General features: G+C 52.6%; 1 pseudogene; it reads left to right on the plus strand.

Annotated features, from left to right (window-relative positions):
• The window catches only part of LOC133359543 (E3 ubiquitin/ISG15 ligase TRIM25-like), a 41,996-nt pseudogene that overhangs the window by 4,176 nt on the left and 9,843 nt on the right, over positions 1-27,977 (plus strand).

A 27,977-nucleotide genomic window follows, 5' to 3' on the forward strand; every position in this document is an offset into this window, starting at 1 on the left:
ACGCCCGTCAGACACATCCAATACAGACCACTCCGGGATGGGAGATGACGCATCATAAGGCAATACATATTTCTTCAACTGCGACGGGTGAACATGCCACAATCGACGACCGCACCGAATCCATACACTCTGGTCCCTTCGAACCTCCACAATCTCAACAGGACCCTGCCAGGGCCGATGGAATTTCGGTGATGTGCCAACTGGCACTATAGGACAATGCAACCAAGCCCTGTCTCCAACTTCCCATTTCTCCCGCGTGCAGGCACTCATTAGCCGCCTGCCTCCGCTCCATATTCCCCAGTGAGGCCTCTCTAGCCTCCTTCAGACGGTCCAATGGCACTTGCATGGGGGCAGGCACCGCTGACAACTTCCCTTTAGTTCTGACACCCAACTTGACTAGGGCCGGGGCCTCCAGTTCACGACCATATCCCGACCATACCCCGTTGAGGCATGCGGGGCTAATCTGTAAGCGGCCAGAGCCGCCGGAACATGTAGATCCCAATCTGTTTGAGCCGAATTAACCTGCTAGCACAACATAGACGTCAACGTCCTATGAAGATGCTCAACCATCCTGTCGGTTTGCGGGTGGTACGGGGACGTCTGAATTTTCTTCGTACCCAATGCGTCACACACTTCCTTCAACAGGCGGTAAGACATTTTTTTTGCCCTGATCAGTAAGCAGGTGCTCCGGAGCACCCTTATCAAAAACGTAACACTGCAGGAAGGCCTCCGCGATCGATCCCGCTGATTGGTCCACTAGCGGCCATGCCATAGGCCACCGAGTGAGCTACTCAACCCCCACCAGCAAATATTTGTGACCCCGCGGGGTAATGGGGAACAGTACCAAAATATCCAGGGCGACAATTTCGTTTACCCGTGAAACCCGTATCGATTGCAACAGTACTCGATACGGTTGCGCCAGCGCCTTCCGCCGTGTGCACTCGTGACAGGCCTTAACATACAAATGAACATCGTTCTGCAACCCCGGCCAGTAAAAATCGTTACTCAAAGTCAATGCGGTTTTCTTCTCACCCAAGTGCATCAACCGCTCGTGCACATCGCGAATAAGTTTTCCCCTCAAGCACAGCGGTACAACAATACAACATTTCTGCAACACAACATCCCACCTCACTAGGAGGTCGTCTATGAGCCGAAGGAAGGGCCGGTCCTCCGACCCTTGGGAACGGGAGGCCTGAAGCCTCATTCTGGTAAGCGAAGAATCGTTCGCCTGAAAGCGCGCTCAACAATCCTGTGACAATCCTAGCAACCCGGGCTCTATAGCAGGGGCCCCGTCAATTGGGCTCGAATCGGCTGCAGTGGCCATGGCCGGAATGCCCTGCAGTGATGGACCGCAGTACAGCGATCCCTCGGTACATCTACAATCGGGACAGAGCGTCCGCATTGACATGACGCGTCCCTTTTCTGTATTGGACCATAAAGGAGTATCCCTGCAGGACCTCAAGCCACTGGGCCAATTGACCTGAGGGTTGATCAATCTGCAAGGAGTACTGCAGCACCGCGTGGTCAGTGCAGACCAAGAATTCCCTTCCGTACAAATATGGACGATACAACTGCACGAAGTGTACAATTGCCAAAAATTTCCTGTGCGTTACACAATATTTCTGCTCCGCCGGGGACAGCACACGGCTGCCGTATGCAACGACTCTTTCCACCCCCTCGATATTTTGCGACAAAACAGCGCCTATGCCCGTATCACTGGCATCCGTGTCCAGAATAAACATCTCACCATAATTCGGATATCCGAGCGGCAGTGCGTCTGCTAAAGCATCCCGAAGCATTTCAAACGAACGCTGTTCCTCGTCACCCCATAGGAACTTTTTACCCTTAGTGGTCAGTGAATGCAGTGGCCTCGCAATCGTGGCAAAATTCTTGACAAATCGACGGTAGTACGACGCAAATCCCACGAAGCTACGCAACTTCCGACACTGTTTTCGGCACTGGCCACGTGCGTACACAACTCGTTTTCTCCGGGTCAGTGGCGACTCCCGCCTCGCTGACAACATGACCCAAATATTTGACAGACGTTCTCAACAAATGGCATTTTTGGGGTTTAAATTTTAAATTGGCATCCCGTACCCGGCCAAACACAGCACGCAGTCGTTGCAAATGCCCCTCAAAATCCTTACTGAACACAATGACGTCGTCAAGGTATATCAAACATGACTCCCACTGCAATCCGGACAATACGAGCTCCATTAATCGTTGAAAGGTGGCTGGCGTGGAGTTCAGCCCCATCGGAAGCACGTTAAAATGGAACAATCCCTGCGGCGTTCGGATGGCCATCTTCGGTTTAGATTCCTCGTCCAAGGGCAATTGCCAAAAGCCTGACAAGAGGTCAAGAGTGGAAAAAATTTTGCGCCAGACAAGGTGTCCAATGCGCGGGAGCGGGTATGCATCCGCCACCGAGATCTTATTTAGTTTACGATAATCGACACAATCGCAGGGAACCTTCTCGTTTCTTAACCAATACAATTGGAGTCCCCCACGGGCTGGAAGAAGGAGAGACAATATTCTGTTGCAACATTTTGTCCACAGTTTTCCGAATAAAATCCTTCTCCAGCGGGCTCACACGGTGAGAATTTAAGCGAATCGGAGGTGCATCTCAGTATCAATGTGATGCCGTAATAGGGACGTGCGACCGACATCATATTTCCCCGAGCTGAAAACGTCCTTAAACTCCAAAAGCAGACTATGAAGACGCGATCGCTGCTCGGGTGTCAAACCATCATTACATTCGTACAAATCCCGGAACCAGCCCGGTTCCTCCTCGTTCCGTGGCAGGGCACTTCCTTCCCCTGCTGCCAAGCACGCATCTCCATCTGAGTTCCGTGCCGCCGATGCGTGCGCTAACGTAGTCCCTTCCTGAATAACAACAGGCTCGTGCCCCATATTAACAATCTGAATAAATGGTTCGCAATTTGCCGGCACAATCGTAAAAGCTCTGACCAAGGAGGGCGTCCGTTACACGGCGTTCGACGGTGTCAACAAAATACCTTCCCCCAGGTTATCCAATGGCAGGCCCTTTTTCAAGAGTAACGGCACAAGCATCTGCGTCGCAGGTGGAACGCGCACTGTGCGACTAACAACCGCCTGCACCACGGTGTGTACACTTCCCCGATGGCAATTCTAAACGTCCCCTCTCAATTGAGATCTTAATGGGCATCCTTTGCAAAAAATCTGTGCCCAACAAACATGGCACGGCCAAAACAGTTGAAACCAAAATGTATCCCGTTACACACACCTCCCCAACTTGAATCGTTGCCAGCACGCGACCCAAAATCCCCAAACTGCCCCCATTTGCCGCAATACACGGGCCATCCACTGGTTCCAAAGCCTGGGGCGAGGTTGGCAATAACCGAAAAGTTTGCAAAGAAATTAAAGTCGCAGAAGCCCCCCTATCGACAATGACTCTAACCTGTACCCCTTGAACAAGCACCATCACATCCAACAAACCCAGCGCGGCTCCCAAAACACGATGAGCCAACGTACCCCATACAGCATTTCCATGCGAATCGTACGAAGGGGGATTTACAGTGTGTGGTGTCGCGGTTGGGTGAGGTGAAGGATACAGCCGTGTATTAAATGTGTCACGACTCACCTGTTGGTCCTGGAATGGGGAGAATCCGCGGTTGTAGTCTCCCGATGTCCTCAGGAAGACGCCTCTACATCTCCAGCAGTCCAGGTTGGCTTGGATGTTCCTGGCGATCTGCAAAGACGACCCGTCGTCGTCGCTGTTGCTGTGAAGTGAAATGACGACCCATAGCTCCTTCGCCATCAGCAACAGCTTCTCCTGGGCCAAGGAGTCAAGGGCGGCATGGTCCATCGCCGGGTAAGCCGCTTGGTCGTGGGTCAACAGCGCACTGCAGGACGCGAGGGGAGATTCCATCTCCGCCCGCTGCCTCAACTGAAACTTGCGCTTGGCGACCGATCGCGGCTCGTAAATGTCCTGCATTGCCGCGAATGTCTCCGTCAATGACAAGCAAACTTCCACAGAGAAGCCGTAGAACGCCGCCAGCGCATTGTCGTCCAGGGCCGTGGGCAGGGCCCATAACGCGTCACCTTCCATCCACCCGAGCGACTCATACGCTGCTCGAAACCGTCATGTAAATGCCGTCCAGTCGCCAACTTTCGCATCAAAACGTTCCATGTGCAGCCGGCGTCGTGAGCCCGGAGTCGGCGACCCCGGTGCCTCCTCAGCATCCAGCTCCGCTCCTGGCGTATTGGGAGACACAGCAGTGCCGCCGGCCACCGCAGGTGTCGCGATCTCGTGCGGCGGCTGATCCGATCCTGTCGGTGCCTCCCATATCGTTAGCATGAATCGTTCGAACTCCTTCACAAGCGCCGTCATCCTGGCCTCCCACTCAGCCATCGCAGCCCTCCATACGTGAGGCGGGCTTGGTTCGTCATCGTCGTCCGGGTCGCCCTCCTCCCGCGGAGGCGCCCCATCAGCCTGGTCCGTCGGGGGAGCGGCAGCCTCCATCCCCGACGGGAGTATCACGGCTGCATCGCTACTGTCGGCCGACGAGCCCGACGGTACGTTCTTCCTCTTCGTGACTTTCTTTGACATGTCGGCGCGGTTCTTCAATCACTTCTGACTCCAGTTGTAGTGCTCGAACCGACAAGACAGCTTCCTGTCTTTCCTCGTTACTTTATTTCGCGTATTTCGCTCAACACTCCTCCATCCAACATCTCTCAATGTTCCTCCCGCTCACACCGATCCACAGTTCTCCTCCACGCTCTCCGCTCGCTCGCCACGTTCCGCCGGCCTCACTCGCTCCCCATCACTCCTCCGTCGACTCTCTCTGCCACAGTTTGGCTGCTCTTTATCAGCTCCACCGTCCCACTCTGTCGTAACTACATCAGCTTCTCTTCCCACACTCCAGCCGCTTCCTATTGGCTTCGTCGTCTCACTGTTACTTTACACTTCTCCACTGCTACCCTACGCTTCTCCACTGCTACCCTACGCTTCTCCACTGCTACCCAATACTGTTATTAGCTCTGCTGCTCTGACTCTTCCATCCTCTGTCTCCTCCCAGGCGCGAACTCCCATCTCCTCCAAAAACCCCTGTCTTTATCCCCTAGCCAATTAATTCCCCATTAATCAGGGGCACCCCCCGCGACACCCCTCGCCCCCAGCCCCCGCTGCCACGTGGCATGTTTTTCCAGACAATGCGGTGCCACTCTGCGACAGCAACACCCTCTCGGCCAATCAGCGCCCTGCGTCCTTAATTACTCCCTGCCACCTGCTGTCATCCTCAAACATCACGTCACCTCCTTTGGGACAACAACAACGGTTGTATATGTTGGATTATGAAATTTTGATAAAAAAAAATAAAAATTAATAATTTTCCAAAAAAATGCGCAAATCGCATAAATTATGTTAATGTGTGTATTAATATGCATAAATTATGATAATTACGGAGATAATCGTAGTTATTTATGCGAATGCTTGCGATTATGTTAATGTGAGCAGTTATGATAATTAGGCTTTGTTTCGTTTATCCAGAGTTGTATCAATCAGGATAACACGATTATCATTGATTAAACATTTACTGATTATCTTAGTGTGTGTTATGTTATATTAGGTCTCCAGTTTCATATCTCGTCACAGGATACAGTTCTTGGGAATAAGACAGTTTTGCATGGACTTGGAAAGCAGCACTCGAACAGTTGGTGTTAAGCAATTTTAATTCTAAACAAACACATGACACTCTAGTATGCAAAAGCAAGTATACGTCAATAAATTCATGGCAAGATTATGCAATTAACGAAAATGAATGACTAAAACATTTCTTATTCATGTAACTCGATGGCAGCAACTACTTTGCACGATCAGTTGATATTGAACGCACCACCTTGAATTGGCAACCCTTTTTGAAACGCAAAGATAACTTTTTGAAAGTATTATTCGTGTGCGTGCTGTATGTGCGTTGTCCCCTCGTAATATTAGTTAAATTTCTTAGAGCCGGGAGTTGTGTCGTTAGCTTGTGTGGTGGGGGAGGATACAACCCGCCGCCAGCGAAGTTCCTCTCTGGGTTGGGCGTGGCCGCAGCGAGCCCCTGCTGCTCCCTCGCTCGGACGTCTCTGCTTGTGTGCTCTCTCTCTCTCCACTGCTGGATAACGAGTTGGCACGACGCTCGGTGACGTGTTGCGCGATGATTCCGTCGTCGCTGCTGGACGACGAGTTGTCTGTTCTCACTGGGTGTTGGTCGGTGTGCGTATCAAACACACTGCGTATTCGATGGCGCTTTCTCTCTCTTGGTGGCAGCCCCCGGCTTCTCCACTGCTCGATTGATTGTTGAGTCGGCACTATGCTCGCCGTCGCTCTGGACGTCTGGTCTGTTCTCACTGGTCGTTGGTCGGTGTGCGCATCAAACACACGGCGCATGCATTGGCGCTGTCCTCTTCCTCACAGCCGTTTGATCAGGCTTTCTCCACTGCTTCGCGCTCTCTGCTTTGCACGCTTGGTCGACGCTTGGCGATTTCCGCCCTTTTACAGGTTGATTGCTTGTCGTCACTCGTCACTCTCTCTTCTCCGTGCTTCCCTTGTTCGTGCAGCTGCCAGCTTCACTCGCACTTAACTTCGTTCTGCGAGAAGCGACACCTGCTATCGGCATCGGTGTTTGCTCCCTCACGACGCTCCGCCAGTCCGGAGCACGGCTGTAACCCAGCCTCGACCCAGGTTGAACTCAGACTTCTGTGACTCGAACGACCCCTCCTCGTTCCATCACTTCTCGAGGCACGACGCGCCCCAGCTCTCTTGCGAGCCCCGTCGCAACGCTGCGTCGCAAGCCGAGTTCGCGAGACTGAGCAGCGACTCGAACCAGACTGCATCTCAGGCTGTCACCATAACGACCCCTCGTCGTCCCATCTCTCCTCGAGGCACGACGCGCCTCAGCTCCCTTGCGAGCCCCGTCGCAACGCCGCGTCGCAAGCCGAGTTGCGAGACTGAGCACGACTCGAACCAGACTGCTCATTCGCTATGTGCGCTTGCTTAAACTCAAAAACGGACTCCCCTCTCTGCGCATTCCTTGCGAGCGGGAAACAAAACAACAAAAACGAGCGAGAAGAACCAGACACCCCCGCGACCCCTCCTCGCGACCTTTCCTAACCCCCCAAGCATTCATGGGCCATCTGTTTGTGCCGGCCCGTTGGAGACAAAGGTGGCTGAGGAGATTTTTGCAATACATTTATGTGGTCCTGTGTGTTACATTTATTCTTGAGTTATATTTTAATGTCCTGAGGTTAAGTATCGTGGTTATCATTCGTCTATGTTTCATGAATATTCGTAATGATCCTCGTTACATCATTATTTTGGGGGCTTCGCCAAGTTTAGTTCTCCAGAGATTGGTGTTCTATTCTGAGTTATATTTTAATGTCCTGAGGTTAAGTGTAACTATGTTTCCACTTAAGCTTTCTGGAATTCGTACTCTTTAGTTTTTAGGAAGGTCATGTAGATAGGAAACATATAATTCTAAATAATATGTATGCGGTGAATACGAGTAATATAAGGGAATTACTAATAAAAGGCCCCTATTGTTTGTTGGTTAATTCTTTTTGTTAAGTTTCTACTTTTCGCTACGGAAAACGTTTAAGGAAAACGCGAGTTGCAAAAGTTGTTTTTCTCTGCTCTGCACCCCCTCCGTGCATCTCAAGATGTCTTGGGAGGTCAGGCCATCGATCTTTGTCCATCTGGATGTCTCTGACCTCTCTATGACCAAATTCTTATCGTTTTAATGGCCCTCCATGTTTCATAGATTCCTGGTATAGCCGGTGGAGAAGTGGGTTGTTTTCATTATTTAATTTAAAAAATATATATATAGATATAAAAAAAATATATATAAACATTTTTTTAAATAGTTCTTAATAAGAAAAAGGGTATAGACACAACACATCGACCAGCCAATCAGCGCCCCGTGTTCTTATTTGCTCCCACTGTACACCGCGTGCACGCACACCGACTTCAGCATGTGACGCGTATCTCAGGCACTACATATGTAACGACTCCAGGAGACAATGCTCTTGTGATGATCTTTATTGAAGACACGTTCACTTGACAGGAAAAGACCCCGACTCCAAGAGCAGCCTCGAGCCTCTCCTCTCGACCCCTTTTATCCCCCATCCCTTGACCATTGGCCACGACCCTTCTCTAGAATCTTCTGGATGGCTCTCGGCCCCTGATCCGCACCTGCTCCCTTCTATCACTTGGCCACAGCCCCTATTCTTGATCCTTCTCGTAGACTCCAGATCGTTCCCCTGTCTATCACTTAACCTGTCATTACCCTCTGTGCCTCCTCGTCTTTTTCCATGCTAATTCCTATGTCATTACCCCCTGTGCCCACTATGTCCAATAACCTGTCATTATCCCCTGTGACCGCTAGTCCCATGCACTGTCTTTACATAACCCTCCCCCCTCTTATAAAGTAGCCGTCCCGGCTAATAACAACTTTAACAATGTCCGTTAGGGCAGCCAGACAGATTCTGCAGAATATAATAAAAACAATCCGACGCCCAACGACCTAAACCATGACGGCCCAATATGACGAGGGAGTGGATTGAACCATCTCACCCGAATAACAACAATAATCAACAACTTTAGCCATAACGACCGACTGCAACATAAACAATAATAACCGCCCTGGGTCACCAACAACATGCGAAAAAAACGCGGTTGCCCGAGGAAATTTAAAGTACATTTTAAGGTTGCAGAGCTGCTACCGCAGACATTGGCAATTTGACTGGGTTCTTGACGCGGGTCCATCGCCCGTGGCGGATTCTTGTGGCCCTATGGGCATCAAGAGTTCGCAGTCTGTGGGTGGCACAACGCATTTTCCTCGATGCACAATTACTTTGGCTGACTGCTCCGACACGTTGGACACACCAGACCCCGGCCATACAGAACATGGGGATGAGGTGTCTGGGCAAGGATGTAAGTATGGCTTGAGGCGTGAAGAGGATGAACCAACAGTGACGCCCTGCCTGTATTCGCACGCACTGCGGCCATTTCACCTCTATAATCTCCACCAGTCCACGCCACGGCCGGTGTAACTTGGGGGATATGCGCAGCGGCACATGCGGGCAATGTAACCATGCTCTGTCCCCGACTGCCCATGGAAACACGTGCTCAAGCCGCTCCGTGTTCCTTTCATTAGCAGCTTGCTCCCTGGCAGTATTTTCTCTTGCTATCCGCGCGTGCTTCCAACAAATACCAGAGCGTAACCTGTAGTGGCACGGATACGGACAACTGCTTTTTTTTCTGAGGTCGTACCAAGTTGAGCCTCTATAGCGAGTTAATTTTTCTGCCCATACATTTGAAAAAAAAGGGAGAATCCCATAGAGGTGCGTGGATCCATTCTGTATGCTGCCAGGAACCCCGGGACATGCAAGTCCCAGTCCGACTGTGCCTCATTAACCACTTGACAGAGCATAGATGTTATAGTCCTGTTCAAGCGTTCTCCCATCCCATCCGTTTGAGAATGGTATGGTGATGTTCTAATTTTTTTATACCCAATGCGTCACACATGTCGCACAGCAGTTTAGACAAGAAATTACGACCCTGGTCAGTGAGAAGCTGTTCTGGGGCGCCCTTGTCCAACACGCAGCCGTCTAGGAATGCATCAGCAATGGATGCAGCTGTTTGGTCCGGCAATGGTCAAGCCATTGTCCACCGAGTAAAATACTCCACCCCCACCAGGAGAAACCTGTTCCCCTTTTGCGAACATGGAAAGGGAGCTCGGATGAGTAGCGCAACCAATTAATTGATTCGGAACACCGTGATGGACTGCAACAGGGGCTGAGACCTTTGCAATGGGGGATTTCAGCGAACGCACTCCGTGCAACCTGCGACCAGGTGATGAACATTGGTTGACATTCAAGGCCAAAAAAGTGTCGTTGCACGGTCAACAGCGTTTTCCAATGCCCGAGGTGCAGCAGCTTAGTTTCATGCACCGTTCACATCAGCTTACCCCGCAGGGAAGTGGAAACCACTAGGCAACGATGATGTGAAACATCCCATCGCATTAACATTCCCTCATGGATAATAACCCACGAGACTCTTGCAGAGGCAGGGGTACCACGGTTTGTTTCCGCGCGATGCCGCAAAGCCAACAATTAACCGTCATCCACCTGCAGCTACCCCCATTCCACATGCGTGAGCACAAACGTGCTGTCTCTATGTATAATCATCCCGGCTGATTCTGCATCACTCAGTCAAGCTACGACCATTGGAAATCCAGCTGAGGGTGCACATGCACACAGTTGTTCATGAAGTAACCGAGACAATGCATCCGCGTTACAGTGTCTTATGCCCTTCCGATAGACTACCTGGAAAGAGTATTCCAGTAGTATTTCTAGCCAGCGTGAGAGCTGGTCTGAAGGCTGGTCTACTTGCAGGGAGTACTGCAGAGCCGCATGGTCGGGGCAGACCACGAAGTCCCTGACATATAGGTAAGGCTTGTACTGCTGAATGAAGCAGACAATTGCCAGAAGTTCCCTGGATAACACCGCTCGCAACCGTTGCAAATGCTCCTCCAACGTGTGACCAAACACAATAACATCGTCCAAATAAATGAGGCACGAGTCCCATTGTAATCCTGCTAGAACCAACTCCATAAGCCTCTGGAATGGGGCAGGCACCGAATGCAATCCCATGGGAAAACAATTGAACTGATACAGTCCGTGAGGCGTTCGAAATGCAGTTTTATGTTTAGATCACTCGTTCGGGAGTATTTGCCAAAACCCTGACAATAAATCCGATGAAAAAAAAACGAGTACCTGATAACACATCCAGAGAATCGTCCATACGCTGAAGCAGATATGCATCTGCCACCGAGACCTTGTTTAGTTTCCTAAAATCAATGCAGAACCTTAGACTCCCATCCGATTTTTTCACCAGCTCTACAGGGGCTGGTTGACAGTGAAATTATATCAGCCGCCAACATTTAATCCACGGCCTGTTGTACATGCTCCTTTTCTACAGGTCTCATACGGTATGAGTTCTGGTGAATAGGAGCTGCGTCAACCGTATCAATATGGTGCTGCAGCAGCGAAGTATGACCAATGTCAAACTTGCTCTTACTAAAAACATCTGAAAATTGCAGGAGCAACAACCAGAATTCGCTCCATTGTGCTTCAGACAAATACGGATTTTAGTTGCACAGTGTTTCAGGCCCATTTCACATTCAACTTGGCCCTTTCCTCCACCGCACCCACAATATCCACCGCCACCGAGTCAACTGCCTCGCAACACGCAGCCATCGCGTGAGCCAATACAATACCCGCCTGGACCATAGCCGTCACATTTAACACGTGCAGAAATGGCTCCTGGCTCATCCGCAGGATCGTCTGTGTGCCCACCAGCGTAAGCCAACCGGTCGCTGTGTTGGACGGTGTAAGGAGGAATCTCACATCGAGGTCGGCCAAATGTAATCATTTGCGGTAACGCAAGGGGACCAACATTTGCATGCCTGGCAGAATCTCTACCGATTCTATAACCAAGGCCTGGATGGTTATATTCGTATCTGACTTCCTACGAATGAAGTAAAAAAAAACAATCACTTCCCTGACGGCATTAAAATGCATTTCTCGTCCATCAAAATATTAAGGGGCATTTTGCTCAAAAAGTCGATGCTCAACAGACAAGGAACAGCCAGTGTTTTAGAAATCAAAACAGGCCCCAACATTGCAATTTTCCCAATCCTTACACATGCCTCGACATGACCCATGATTCTCATGTTCTCTACGCTAAGCGCCACACATGCATTCACCACCGGCATTACATAATGACCATTTGACGGCAACATTTTATACATCATTTCCGAGATAATGGTGGCTGAGGCACCAGAATCGATCAAGACATGCAACTCTACCTCCTCAGTGGAGCCGGCCACTGCTGAGTGCCTGCAGCAGCCACCACCACCTGGCAAGCCAACTTTATCCATTGAATGCCTGATTTGGGCCACCTGCCTGACAAGGTATGCAGGGTGAAAATTTAACTTGGAACACGGGATGCCCTAGATGCTTGAGGTGGTGTTTTGGCCAGGGTGTCTGGTGTATCGCGACTTGCCTGCTGTGACTGTGGATGTGGCAGAAAGTTGGATGCCGGCAATGTCGTTGTTGGTCGGGCGTCGCTCCGGCATCTCCGCGCGATGTGTCTCGGCTGTCCGCACCGGAAGCAGGTGATGGCGGGATTCTTCTGTGGAGGGGTCGATTCCTCCATTGGTCCCCAACCTCGAGGCCGTCGCGAGATCTCCCCTCGACGCCAGGCCTAGCCTTGATCCTCCTCCATCAGCGCCCCCGTGCTCCCCGCTGACCGGGCCGTCGAGGCTTCGCCCAACATGGGCTCACCTGCCCATGCCACTACTTGAGGCCGCTGGCTCATGCTTTAATGTGCCTGTTGCCACCTGGCCACCCAAAGAGAGGTCTGTGCCTCCTCCACAATGGGCAGCACGACCCCCATCTCCTGCGCCAACACCAGCATCTTTTCCAAGGCTAGTGAGTCCAGCACTGTCTTGTCCATTCGCGGGTATGCTGCCTGCCCGAGTGCAATCAACATGCTACGGTAAGCGAGGGGCATCTCGGCCTCCCTCCGCCTCCACTGCAGGAACTTCTTCCTCGTATTGGATGGAGGGAGGACAAACACAGCTGCCATCTCCCCATATGCCTGTTGAAGAGTGGTCCTTCATCCCTCAGGCATGGCTCGGAATGCCAAGAAGGCATCCAACCTATTGCTTGATATGATGTCTCAAACCTCCGGGTGAAAGTGGCCCAGTCACCTTCCGCTGCCACGAACTCCTTGACGGGAGTCATCTATCGTGGATGGTCCGCTGCTCTCTCTTGCACCACCGGAACTGCAGCTGAATAGCTTCTTCCTCACCTGCAGGGTTGTTGACCGGGACCCCACCTCTTTGGGCTGACTGAAGGGGGGTCTCCTCCTCGTTCTCTCCCTCGTCTCAGGAGGGGTTTTCCTCTGGTTATACCGTGACCCAATGATACCACCCCACTTTGACACCAGTTGTAACGACTCCAGGATACACTGCTCTTGTAATTATCTTTATTTAAGAAACGTTCACTTGACAGGGGAAGACCCCGACTCCATTAGCAGCCTCAAGCCTCTCCTCTCAACCCCTTTTATCCACAGCATAGCCTATCCCTTGACCTTTGGCCACGACACTTCTCTAGAACTATTTGAATGGCTCTCAGCACCTGACCCGCACCTGTTCTCTTCTATCACTTAGCCACAGCCCCTATTCTCGATCCTTCTCGTAGACCCCAGATCCATCCCCTGTCTGTCCCTTAACCTGTCATTACCCCGTGTGGCCCCTAGTCTCTTCCCATACAAATTCCCCTGTCATTACCCCCTTTGCCCAATGTCAATTAACCTGTCACTACCGCTTGTGGCCGCTAGCCTCTTCCTTGGCTAATTCCCCTGTCATTACCCCCCTGTGACCGCTAATCCCCTGTACTGTTTTTACACATATTTGGCATTTTTGTTTAAAAGGACGTTTAGGATGAAGGTATCCAGGGGGGACAAACTAGAGGTGTGTCTGAAATTCCAAATAATAAATAAACAATTAACACGCAAATCCCTCGAGTTAATTGGTTGGTAATATATGCAGACGTTGGCATTAAAAATGTAACCGCATGCTCCTGTAATGTACAACATATTGAGGCTACTTGATGCAACATTTTAATTATTTATATAACCAATATGGAGGCATCAAGTTCAAAGTGGGCGGCCAGGTGGTATAATGGAGCAAGAGGCTAGGCAGTCGATGATTACACAGGAGTCAAAGATGGGGAGGATGGTGGCTTGGACTATATCATTACTGGACAGATGATCAATGTGAAGGATAAGATAACACCTAGATACTTAAAGTTATTGACCTGTTCACTGGGAATCCAACGACAATGTCGAGGCAGGGAAATCTATGTTTGAAGTATCCAGAAAACAATGTGACTTTGGTCTTCACAGCATGGTATATGAATTGATATAATCTATCGCACACCCCTTGCAGGATTCCATGGTCCAGACCAAGGCTCGCATCTCAGGCCAGTTCAACCGCATGAGGGCGACGCTGGATGAGGACGAGAGGGCGGCTCTGGGCCGTGTGGACGTGAAGGGGCATACGCTGCTGTCCCAGATCAAGGAGAACATCGCTCATTATGAGCGTGAGATCAGCGACCTCCAGGCAGCAGCCACGCGCCTGCGCGCTCTGCAGGAGGAGAGGGACTCGCTCACATTCCTGCAGGTAGAGCGCTCACGGAGCCAGGGCGAATGCCCCAGTTCGCGTATATTCTTTGCATTTTTTTAATGCGGCACATGCGATGCAACTCAACGCATGGGCTATGCATTGTCAATAAAATGTATAGCCCATGAGTTCTGAAATTAAATGTAGAATCAAGTCCACCAACGTGGATTTGTATATTCTGATAAAAATATAAATTACTGCTGAAATTCCAATTAATAAATTAACAATTAACACGAAAATCCCTCGAATTAATTGGTTGGTAATATATGCAGACGTTGGCATTAAAAATGTAACCGCATGCTCCTGTAATGTACAACATATTGAGGCTACTTGACGCAACATTTTAGTTATTTATATAACCAAAGGTAGACCAGTCATGCTGGAAATAGAAGTGCTTTTAACTTCAGGAAATCCAGAGGGCTTTGTTTTTCAGCACTAACTGCTGATGAGTCCAATGCAGAGATTGCCTGCTTCAACAAATGTTTACCCTGTTAAACTATCGACTCTGCTAACGCAACACTCTGGGTGTAATTCACCCTCACAGTGCCTACTTATTTTGAATGTTGGTTCACAATCACTGCGAATCGATATCGAGTGCCACGGACGCCTCTTCCTGTGACAATGGGTACCGAGTGGAAACAGTTTGAGAGGCCAAACCTTGCTGATGAGAACCATCGAGTCCGAACGACTCCACGGCTTTGTCTTGTTTACAACCAACAATACTGGGATATGCGAATAGATGAGCGCAGCCCAGCTCATCGCGTCTACCAATCACCATGTGGTTAACGTGGCTGGAGGTGAACTGACTCGCGCCCCCTGTGTCTGACTCCTGCAGGTTCACCTAAAGGAGACAAACCGGTATGGACTGATGCAGTCACACAGATTAACACATGGGGTGACGCCGTGTGTGGGACATGGTCTGCGTGATGATGATGTGTGTAATGATGCTGTGTGAAATGATATTGTATTATGGGACCTTTTTGCCTGTATCATAGTGTAGTGACCGACTCAGAGACACTAAGAGTAGGAGGCACTCTATTTATTAAACGGCCTTAACAGTTCACACATGGTAACTATGATTCCCAGTCAGGACAGCTGGTAGACTGCCTGACTGGCGACGGAGACGAAGACGAAGACTATAGCAGCAGGAGCACGACAGGATCCCACTCCACACGACAGCCCCGAGGTCCCCTCCCAGGGCCCCTCTTATACTGTCAGCGTGGCCTGGCTCCGCCCCGGCTACGCCCCCCTTCTGGAGATAAAGGGTCAAAAATCAATTATCATATTTGCTACTGGCAAGAGAGGTTCCAATGGTGTAAATGCTTAACCCCGAGCACTCATACTCTGATGGTGCATTATCTTTGAGTTGTGCGCCTTTTGGCGTCATCTGGTCCAACACCATGTGAGACTAGGCTCTAAGAAAAGCTGTCTCGGGTGTGGACCAATCAATTTCAAGGACAGTGCATACATTATCAGAGTTGTGTTTTTTGTTTGCATTCCGACCGCAGGTATTGCGGTCAATGCAAACATGACTCCTTGTAAAAAAAAGGCGTCAGTTTTGTTGCCAGATAAAAGGGTAAAAAACCAATTATCATACTATCAGGTTCTCGATGTGTCCCTTTCGTGACCCTTCCCTAACATCCGTCTCTGATCTATCACGTGACCTGCTGTCAGTCAGGGCTGCTGTAAGTTGCAGATCCCCCTCCCTGCCAGCAGCCAGCACTATGCTACTGTATGTGGCGGATTTTATGTCACTACAATAGTATGAAAATAAGAATAGGTTTTACCCTTTCTGGCAATAAAACAGGTGTTAAGATGTTCAAAGAGCAATAGATACCTTTGGCAAGGACTCAAGCCTGCATTAAACCACACGTACTTGTGATGAACCTGCAAACAAAAATGCTCACTGTTCGCCTTTGGCGTTCTCTGGTCTGACACTGGTGAGACTAGGCCATAAAGAAGGCTGTCTCTGTTCTAGGCCAATCAGTTTCAAAGGCATTGCATCACATATAATTATCAGAGAATGTTTGTTTGCATGTTCACCACAAGTACGTGTGGTTAATGCAGATTTGATTCCTTACAAAATATATCTATTTGGTCTTTGAACATCAGAGCACCTAGTTTATTGCCAGAAAGGACAAAACCTATTATTATTTTTCATAAGATGATGCTGTGTAAGACACGGGCTGTGTGGGTCACTGCTGGTTCTGGTCTCACAGGAGAGACGCTCAGAAGGGATCTCCACCCTCATCTCCCAGTGAAGAAGACATCGCCTCGATCAGCACCCTGCAGGGAGCTGTGGTCAACCTGTTGGCATTCATGTGTGAGTTTCACGGACTCGTGCCACGTGTGCATCTGTTATTGTGCATGTACTTTAGCTTGTACATGTTTGTTGCGGAGCGGTAGTGTCGTGGTTAGTGCGCTGCGCTACAAACCTGGTGTCCCGAGTGTGAATCCCGCTCAAGGCCAACACCAGTGATGGGTTATCTGAACAAGTCCTGGACTTCCCGTAGGTCGTCTCAGCCTCAAATGAGTATCTGGTGTGGTGTGTAAACATCACCACTGCGGTGACAAAGGCAACCTGACGTGATGCTGGTCACTCACCCTCTCGTGTGCCGTGCGGGCCTTCACTGGTGCTTACTAACAGCACTTCCCCCAACAGTCTGTTGAGGATATGCAGGGGTATCTTTGTCTTTGTAATAGTGTATCGACCTTCATTGAACTTCTTTCACACCAACCGTGCTAATCGGAGGTATATGGATGTATGGATGAGCGAGAGTAAGTACGGATGTCCAGTGAAGATGGGATGGTTTGTGCACTGAGATACAAACATGGTCACCAACAGGCTATTCACGGCCATGGCTAACATCAGTGTTGAGTGGATTCAGAACTAAATTTGGAGCTCTCCTAAGTCCACTCAGCCTTAATGAGTACCTAGGACGTCTTGTAAACATCACCACTGCAGACACAAAGGCTGCCTGTATGTATGGTTCAATGATAAAGACTATGGCTTTTAGAACGTGATCAAGGTACGTTTAGGAATCGTATGGTTGATTGTTAATACCCAAGGAGCATACGTCCAGACTAAGAAACATTTATGAGTCTTAGGCTTCATGTTAACAGTTTGATGTACAGTCAAACTAAAGCACTTTTAGAACTCTTAGGTTCCCCAGTTAATGGCTGATGCTCACAGAGCAAGACTAAGGCAAACCATGGTCAACCTTGTCTATCACTCACTGTACGTGCAAACATAAACATTACGACTATGATGTATTTATTAGACGACAATATATAGAACACACACGAGTGTATTTCACTAATACATGAGCTCCATTGAAATTACAGGCGTGTATTATCCAGTGAGGATGATGTTGGCCAAAGTAACCATTGTAGCAGATGAATCTATGACTATACGTAATGGATGTCATCATCAGACTAGAGCCAGACTACATCATCGTTGTGATGCGTAAGGTTTATTGTTAATGTTGTAGGCTCATAACCAGACTAGACAGCAAAACCAAGGTTAAACCTTGGTTGACAGTGTAAATCACTACAAAGACTTGAAGGTAAATTACTGTTGAGGTGTTACGGAGGGCAAACAAACACACTGGGCGTGGTTATGCCCGTACGCCGAGAGGTGCTTACATCCACGTCCGCACCGTTTAGCCTGGGGGGCTAACACGGCGCTGGGATCCCCCACGGCCCCACCCCTCAGTGGGGGAGTTGCTATATAAGGCAGTGAGCCGGAGGGCTCGGGGTTCAGTGTTCAGCCTTAACCAGCGAAGCAAGAAGACCTGCTAGATAGGCCCTGGAACTCCCCTGGATCGATGTCCTTCTCAGGACCGACCAGCGCAAGCCAGTGGCGTGGCCCCAAGAGCCCAGAGCCGATGCTCTTGTAAGAGCCGGTCTGGGGACTCAGGGTGCCGTAATCCCAGCTTAACCAGGGCTGGGTTAGCTAGCCTCCCCTAGCCCGGTAGTGGAGGACCTAGGAGTAGGCTAGCTGTGACATAGATTGTTGATCTCCCTGTTAGACGGGTGAAGGGGCCGATACCCATTCGAGTGTTGTACATCTCGGCCTGTTATGTACTTTCTGCTTAATAAATAAGTGTGCCTCCAACTACGTCGTCCAAGTCTCCTGGAACCTACTACAACTGGCGTCAGAAGTGGTCTTCTAAGGATGGATACAAGACGGACGGCTCGTACCAGGGAACCGGGGGAGGAGGAAACCTCGGCCGACTCAGAGCCCGAGATTGCGGAGGGCGAATCCGAGCAACCGGCGCCGAGTCCACCCACACCGCAACGGCAGGACGGGTGGGGACCGTCGGCTGACGGACTACGGCTGGCTCACTCCCGCCTGGCGGAGCTACTCTACGCGGCAGCCGCCACGTTGGAAGAAATCACTCGCCTGGGGGCTGGAGGAGCTGCACGGGGCGACGACGGACGACACGTGGCACCGGTTCCCGCCATTTCTACGGGCCTGGAAGTCGGATTTGCCACCATCAGTACAGTGGGTGCTGAGGGCGGGGCCGGGCTATGTCAGGCAACCGACTCTCGCCAGCCAGGAACCGCCACGTCATCAATGGCGGCCGGCATGTCACCAGAAGAGCGACCGCCGATGGCACCCACCCTTCCCGCCAAAACTGTGCGGAGTGGCGGGAACGACGGGGCGCGATCTTTGACTGCAGACGCCGCGTTACAGCAGCGATTACCACCTCTCAAAGAGTTCGTGGGGGAAGACGGTGACTGGGGAGGCTTCCGAAGACGCTTCCTCGCTCACCAAGAAATGGCACAATGGACGGATGACGATGCACTACGCGCGCTACCGGCGATGCACGACAGTGACGCCCTCGCTACCCTCACCTCGGCGCCAAGAGCGAAGCGCGCCACGTTGCAAATGGTGCTTCAACTCCTGTCTGCAGTCTATGGACCACCTTCGGACTGCAGGCAGCTGTTCTACGATCGCCAGCGGGGCGCCAAGGAATCGCCTCTGGCATACCACACAGCTCTCCTGGCCCTAGCGAAGGCGGCTTTCCCTCGGATGGACGAGGAAGGGGTGGATGCCATGGTGGCAGAGAAGATACTGCTGTTGGCGGACGATTTGGACATTGTCGTCTTGGCGCAAGACGACACGGAGATGTGTTCCCTGCGGGCCGCGCGGCACATCCACGCTAACTTGCTGTCCCAGCGTCGCAAGGCCAGCAAGGCGGCTGCCGGGTATACCGTGGCTGCAACCACCCTCCCATCGGAAGAGGTTTGCGCTGTGGATCGCCCGATGGAGTGGAGATCCGGGGGACGACCGGCTCGGGACAGACCGAGCTGCCAGGATCAGCCCAAGCCATCTGGGGCGCTCACGCGCTGCTATAACTGTGGCTTCCGGGGCCATGTGGCTTCGGGATGCCGGGCTCCTGGACAGCGCGGTGCGACGCCTCGGCCGGACGTCGCGCCTCTACCCAAGCCTCACCAGCAAATTCCGGCGAGTTGTGGCACCCCACATGTTTGGCCTACGCACACACCTGTGACACACTCACGCACTGCAACAAATGGGGGTCAAAATTTGCCTGTCGTCGCGCCGAAATGTGCCACAGTGGGGAGTGCGTTCTAACCGGGCCAGTGGTCCGAGTTGGCCCATCGCGTTGCTGCCGCGTCGTCGGGGTCGGTCGTTGTGGGGCATATTGATGGGGTTGAGGTGCGTGTCTTAGTTGATACGGGAGCATCGGCAATTATTGTGTCCGATTTGATTTATAACATTCTCCCCGTTCAAAGCCATCCTTTGCTCCCCGCTGATGTTCCATGCTACGCTGCTAACGGGGGCTCGCTGGGCATTATTGGACAGATCCGCGCGCAAATTTGTATTGGGGACATCAAATTATTCGGCCCGATATTGGTCTCCTCCTCGCTGGTGGTTCCGTGCCTGTTGGGGACGGATTTCTTGGCCAAAATGCCGATTCGTATCTTGGTCGACCAGGGTTGCATCAAACTCCCGTCGGGCCGACGTATGATGTTTTTGTCCTCCCCCGCTACTGTCCGTACGGCATTTGCGACGGTACAGGCGCTGGTTGCGAGGACGGTACGCGTACCGCCGGGAGCTCAGATGCTCATGCCTCTTAGGCTGCGGCGACCATTTGCCAAGGGCGTTGGGGATTGGGGGGTTCTTTTGGGACCATCTAGGGCCGGGGTCAACGGACCCGATTTGATAGCAGCCCAGACCATTGTGAAATGGGACGGGGACCCCTTCATCGCGGTCCTCAATGTGGGATCGCGAATGGCTGTGGTTCCTCAAGGGACCGTGCTTGCGCACGCGACGCCGGTACCCTATGAGGAACCGGTCATTGGTCAGGTGAGCGCCGTTCCGCCGTCGCGACCGCATTCGGACCGTGATGAGGGGTGGCTCGATGCGCTTTGTGTGGGATAATCGGACCTGTCCGACTCACAGCGTGAGAGGCTTCGAATCCTCCTGCGCGAGTTTTCCGAAGTTTTTAGTCAAAACAACTATGATATTGGGTGTACTAAACTGCTGCGACACCATATTGACACGGGTGACAGCGCGCCAATCCGCCAAAATCCTTTTTGGTTGAGTCCCGCCAAAAAGGATCATGTCAAATTGGCCGTAGACGACATGCTAGCTGCGGATATTATATCCCCTTCTACCAGCCCTTGGGGTGCGCCGATCGTCTTAGTTAAAAAACACGACGGCTCATTGCAGTTTTGTGTCGATTTTCGTCGGCTGAACAATATTTCTGTAGCCAACACATACCCGCTTCCTCGGATGGATGAATCGCTTGATGCCCTGGCGGGGGCGCGGTTCTTCTCCACATTGGATTTATTGTCCGGGTTCTGGCAGCTCCCTCTGGATGAGGAATCTAAACCGAAAACTGCTTTCCGTACGCCGCACGGCCTTTTCCAATTTAACCGCTTGCGAATGGGGCTACATTCAGCGCCGGCAACTTTTCAGCGATTAATGGAATTGGTCCTGGCTGGGTTGCAATGGGATTCATGTTTGATTTACTTAGACGATGTCATCGTCTTTAGTAAAACATTCGATGAACACCTCCAGAGGTTGCGTGCCGTTTTTCTCAAAATGCGGGCTGCTAATTTGAAATTCAAGCCCCAGAAGTGTAATTTGCTCCGTGAATCGGTGCGGTATTTGGGTCACATTGTCGGACGTTCAGGTATTGCCACAGATCCCGCCAAAACGCAACGTGTCAGCTCCTGGCCGACTCCCACCTCGGTGGGGGAGGTCAGGAGTTTCATTGGATTCGCATCATATTACCGACGGTTTGTCGCTGATTTCGCTACAATTCTGAAACTCTTACATGTGAAGTGTTCTTGAAGACGCGTGGACAACGGGGTAAGGCACACGTATTTATTTGCACAATGTCTTTACAATACTGGAGGGATGTATCGGCCCCCTCACCCGTACAACTGGGAATTCACCCCTAGCTAGCCTTCCTAGCTGAGTCCTCCGCTAACGGGCTAGGGGAGGCTGTCTGGCCCGACACTGGTTAGTCGGGCTACGGTACCCGGAATCCCAGAGGTCTGACTCTGGTTCCGGGACCACGCCACTGGCTCCAGCCTGCACTGCCCTTACAAGGGCGGCGTCCCAGGGGGAGTCCAGGGCCTATCTGGCCGGTCTTCTCTCTTCCCTTAACTACACTAAGACTGAGCCCCGAGCTCTCTGGCTCAACCCTTTTTATACCCCCCTAGAGGATCGAAACCCCCCTCACGCCGTCCAGTACGGACGTCGTTGCGGGCACCACCCCGTGTGCTCACGGAGTCCCCGCCCACTGTGTTTGTTATCCGTTAGCCCCTATGCAAACAGCCCTACACAAACAGCCCCTCTGTAACAGCCCTACATCACCCCCCCCTGTACAGCTCGCAGCCGTCCCGGCTGCAACAACTTTAATAAAGGCTGTTTAACCCCTGGATACCCGCGTGTGCCTTAAAAAACGTTTTTAACGCTAACATGAAGGAACCAACAGCAACAACGACAACAACAACAACAATGACAACAACAAAACCCACAACCCCGAAGGGAACAATCCGACGCACCCCCCCTGAATAAATACGAATACCGTAAGAGCGACGCATATATACAGGTTAAGCAGGGAACTCGCAGCACACATGCAACACAACACAAAAAACATGTGTTAGGAGCTCCCCACCGACGCAGCACCACGCAACCGCACGTAAGAGCGAAGAAGAAAAAAAAAATGTTCGTCCAATGCATTATAAGAGTCTGCGCATTTTTGCGCGTGTCCTTGCTGCAGGCCCGTCACACGGGGCAATCCCGGGTGGCGAACCCGCCGGTGGCGGTTGTTCGTTTTGTATAGAGTCCGCGTCTGACGTCGCGGGAACCGCGGCGTCCCTTGCAGCAGCAGGTGGGTGCGGGCTCGTCAGTCCCGATGCACCTGGAGGTGGCACGGCCGGCAAGGCATTAGGTGAGCGCGGTGGAGACGGAGCTAGTGAGTCGGTCGACCCCCCACACGTCTGGCCACGCATGTGTGAAGTGGGTTTGTGTACCGCGACGAAAGGTTTCAACCGAGAGGGGTGCACGAACCATCGCCGCTTCCCCCAACGAATGCGCACGCACTGTGGTCGCAAGACCTCGACCACTTCCACAGGGCCCCGCCACGGCCGCGCCAGCTTAGGGGAGGTGGCCAGGGGTACTTGGGGACAGTGCAACTATGCCCTGTCCCCCGGTTTCCACTGTATTACATGCGCCCGACCCAGCCTGAGGCGCTCGTTCGCCTTTTGACGGAGGTCCGAGTTCAACCTCGCAGCATCCCGCGCCTCTGTTAATTTAGCCAGATTAAATTTGACGTGGTCAGCCAATTTAGTTTTTCCTTGCGGGTCGGGGATCTGCAGCTGGGCGCGAACAGGCGGGTCGGGTTCGCGACCGTACATAAGGAAAAAGGGGGAAAATCCCGTAGCTGCATGGGGTGCCATCCGGTATGCCGCCAAGACCCCCTGAATATGCAGGTCCCAATCAGTCTGAGAATCTGAGACCTGCTGTGCCATCATTGACGAAATGGTGCGATGCAGGCGCTCGACCATTCCGTCTGTCTGTGGGTGATACGGGGAGGTCCGAATTTTCTTTGTGCCTAAGAGGTCACAGACTTGTTTAAGCAATTTGCTTGAAAAATTTTTACCCTGGTCGGTCAGCAGCCGTTCCGGAGCACCTTTGTCCAGGACGTATCCCTGAACAAAGGCGTCCACGATGGCTGCTGCCGACTGGTTGGCAAGGGGCCAGGCCATGGGCCAGCGCGTAAAATACTCGACTCCTGTCAGCAAATACCTATTGCCCCTGGGGGTGGCGGGAAATGGGCCCAAGATGTCCAGCGCGACAAGCTCATTTATTCTGGACACCTTGATTGATTGTAAAGGCGGGTTAGACTCCCGTGCCGGCGGTTTCCGTTGCGCACACCGCGGGCATGAATTCAAAAGATCCCCAACATCCTTTGTCATACCAGGCCAAAAAAAATCTAGTTGTATCAGTGCAAGGGTCTTTAGAGTCCCCAGATGTAACAGGCGCTCATGCGCGGCCCACACCACTTTGCCTCGCAACTCCGAAGGGACGACCAGCCGATGTCGCTGCGATTTTGCGTCCCAATGCATGAGCAGACCCTGTACCATTTCCCATGCACCCGAATCACCTTTCACCCGGCCAGCACCCCCGACGCGACGACGCCACCCGAGGAGGGAGGTATCCTCCATTTGGAGGCGCCCCCACTCAGTGACGGGCAACCCCAACAGGGAATCCCTTCCCTGTTGTTCGATCGAATTATCAGGCAGTGGTTCGTCGTCGTCGGTGGCTGCCAGGATCGGAACCGATGCGTCCCCTGAAGGTCTGCAACGTCCCGACCCCAGGAGGCATGCACATTCCGAGGTGGTTGGCATGCGTGACAGAGCGTCCGCGTTGGTATGGCGAACGCCCTTACGGTAAGTGGTCTCAAAATCAAAATCCTGGAGGACCTCCAACCATCGAGACAACTGTCCCGATGGTTGTTGAACCCGCAGGGCATACTGTAGTGCCGCATGATCTGTGCGGACGGTGAAATGCCGACCGTACAGATATGGGCGATACTGTTGGATGAAAAAAACAATTGCCAACAGTTCTCTACGGGTGACACAATATCTCTGCTCCGCAGGAGACAACACCCGACTACCGTATGCGACCACCCGTTCAACGCCATCAACCACCTGGGAAAGCACACCCCCAATACCCGTGTTGCTCGCATCGGTGTCGAGCAAAAAGGGCTTCGAAAAATCAGGGTAGATCAAGGGAGGGGCTTTCACCAGGGCGTCCCGAAGGGAGCGGAACGCAGCCTCCTCCTCTTGACCCCAGTGGAACCGAACCCCTTTAGATGTTAAAGCGTGCAGGGGTTTAGCAATTGTCGCAAAATCAGCAACAAACCGTCGATAATACGACGCGAACCCAATGAAACTCCTGACCTCTCCCACCGAGGTGGGAGTCGGCCAGGAGCTGACACACTGCGTTTTGGCGGGATCGGTAGCAATACCTGAGCGTCCCACGATGTGCCCCAAATAACGCACCGAATCACGCAACAAATGGCATTTTTGGGGCTTGAATTTCAAATTAGCAGCCCGCATCTTTAGGAAAACCGCCCGCAACCTCTGGAGATGTTCATCAAAGGTTTTTCCAAAGACGATAACGTCATCCCAATAAATGAGGCACGACTCCCATTGCAGTCCAGCCAAAACCAATTCCATTAAACGCTGGAAAGTTGCCGGCGCTGAGTGTAAGCCCATCGGCAACCGGTTGAATTGAAACAAGCCGTGCGGTGTACGAAAAGCAGTTTTAGGCTTTGACTCATCATCCAGAGGAAGCTGCCAGAATCCCGAAAGTAAATCGAGTGTGGAAAAGAATCGCGCTCCCGCCAAGGCGTCAAGCGATTCATCCATCCGAGGGAGCGGGTATGCGTCGGCAACCGAAATTTTATTAAGACGCCGGAAGTCAACGCAAAACCGCAACGAACCGTCCTGCTTTTTAACCAGGACGATCGGCGCTCCCCAAGGGCTGGTGGAAGGAGAAATGATGTTCGCGGCCAACATGTCATCAACAGCCGATTTGACATGGTCCTTTTCGGCGGGACTCAACCGAAACGGATTTTGGCGAATTGGCGCGCTGTCACCCGTGTCAATATGGTGACGCAGCAAGTGAGTGCAACCCAAATCATATTTATTTCGACTAAAAACGTCGGAAAATTCTCGCAGTAGCGTTTTAAGTTGCTGACGCTCTGAATCGGACAGGTCCGTCGATCCCGCACAAAGCGCCTCGAGCCACCGGCCCCCCTCTCGTCGCGGTGTTTGAGTGCGTGACGGGTGTGTGTGTGGGCCAAACGTGTGGGGTGCCGCGACTCGCCGGTTTTTGATGGTGGAGCTTGGGATGAGGCCCGTCGTCCCGGTGAGGTGTCGTCCCGCGCTGACGAGGAGAGCGGCACCCCGAGGCGACGTGGCCCCGGACGCCGCAGTTAAAGCACCGCGGGAGCGACGTCGGAGGTGACGAATGGTCGGAACGGCCCGACCCGTCCTGGCCCGGCCGTGCACTCGTCGCCTGTTGCCGTCGGTGGTCGACGGCGTAGAGTTCCTCCGTCGGAAGGGTGGCTGCCGCCACCGCACGCCCCGCCGATGCCCTGCTGGCTTTTCGCCGGAGCGACAGGAGGTTTGCGTGGAGGAGCCGCGCCGCCTGGAGCGATGTCATTTCCGCGTCCTCCTGTGCGACGACAGCGATGTCAAGATCGTCAGCCAGGAGGAGTATTTTCTCCGTCACCATAGCGTCGATGCCGTCGTCATCCATACGGGGGAAGGCCGACTTGGCCAACGCCAGGAGGCTCGTTCGGTACGCCAGGGGCGACTCCTTTTCTCCCCGCTTGCGGTCGTAGAACTCCTGTCTACATTCCGCCGATGGTCCGTAGACCCCTCCCAGCAGCTGCAGCGCCATTGGTAACGTAGAGCGCCTTTCCTTCGGTGCCGATGTTAGAGCGGCAAGCGCGTCGCCGTCCAGGAGCGCCGGCAGGGCGTTGAGAGCTTCTGCGTCTGTCCATTTAGCCATTTCTTGGTGGGCGAGGAAGCGTCTTCGGAAGCCGCTCCAGTCGCCCTCTGCGCCCACGAATTCTTTAAGCGGGGGCAGCCTTTGATGCAGCGCAGCAGTTGCCGTGGAGTCCCGTGGGCTGCTGTCTCCCCGACCCGGCTGCGTCTCGGCGCGAACGGCAGATGGCATCGCCTGTCGCAGCTTTGATGACGCGCCCTCCTCCGTCGTTGATGCGGCAGCCCCAGCGCGGCCGATGTCGGACCCCAGGTTGAGGTTGGCCACGCCCCTAGCGGTCGCCGCGTCGATGGCGGGAAATTCAAAATTTGAATCTTCAGAAATGGCGGGAAGGCGCTCCGGACGCCGGTTCCCCTCGCCCCGCGGTGGACCACCAGCCCCCAGCCGTGTGATGTTCTCCAGCGTAGCGGCAGCGGCATAGAGCAGTTCCGCCAGCCTCTCGTGAGCCAGCCTCAGGTGGTCTGTCCGCTGCTCCTCTTCATGGCGACGCTCCGGCAAGAACGCGTCCGGCCCCGGCTGCACGTCGTCTTGTTGAGCCATCTCGGGCTCGACAATTTCGGCGGCGTCTTCCGTTTGCTGTTCCCTGGCTCGAGCTGTTTGGCGCGTGTCCATGTTCTTGGTTCTTTTGACGCCAGATGAAGTGTTCTTGAAGACGCGTGGACAACGGGGTAAGGCACACGTATTTATTTGCACAATGTCTTTACAATACTGGAGGGATGTATCGGCCCCCTCACCCGTACAACTGGGAATTCACCCTTAGCTAGCCTTCCTAGCTGAGTCCTCCGCTAACGGGCTAGGGGAGGCTGTCTGGCCCGACACTGGTTAGTCGGGCTACGGTACCCGGAATCCCAGAGGTCTGACTCTGGTTCCGGGACCACGCCACTGGCTCCAGCCTGCACTGCCCTTACAAGGGCGGCGTCCCAGGGGGAGTCCAGGGCCTATCTGGCCGGTCTTCTCTCTTCCCTTAACTACACTAAGACTGAGCCCCGAGCTCTCTGGCTCAACCCTTTTTATACCCCCCTAGAGGATCGAAACCCCCCTCACGCCGTCCAGTACGGACGTCGTTGCGGGCACCACCCCGTGTGCTCACGGAGTCCCCGCCCACTGTGTTTGTTATCCGTTAGCCCCTATGCAAACAGCCCTACACAAACAGCCCCTCTGTAACAGCCCTACACATGCCTTGACATCCAAGGGGGTCAAGTTTCATTGGGGTCAGGAGGAGGAGGCTGCTTTTCGCTCCCTCCGGGACGCCCTAGTGGGGGCTCCGCCATTGAGTTACCCTGACTTTACAAAACCCTTCTTGCTCGATACAGACGCAAGCAACACAGGCATTGGGGACGTGCTTTCACAGGTTGTTGGGGGCGTAGAGCATGTGGTTGCGTACGGCAGTCGGGTGTTGTATCCGGCGGAACAAAGGTACTGTGTTACCCGTCGGGAACTATTGGCAATCGTTTATTTCATTCAGCAATACCGCCCATATCTGTACGGTCAACATTTCACCGTCCGCACAGATCATGCGGCGCTGCAGTATGCCTTGCGGGTTCAACAGCCATCGGGACAATTGTCTCGATGGTTGGAGATTCTCCTAGATTTCGATTTTGAAACTACTTATCATAAGGGCGTTCGCCACACGAATGCAG

The sequence above is a fragment of the Lethenteron reissneri genome, chromosome 65 (genome assembly GCF_015708825.2).
Source record: "Lethenteron reissneri isolate LAM-NWPU_2019-01 chromosome 65, ASM1570882v1, whole genome shotgun sequence".
Taxonomy (NCBI): domain Eukaryota; kingdom Metazoa; phylum Chordata; class Hyperoartia; order Petromyzontiformes; family Petromyzontidae; genus Lethenteron; species Lethenteron reissneri.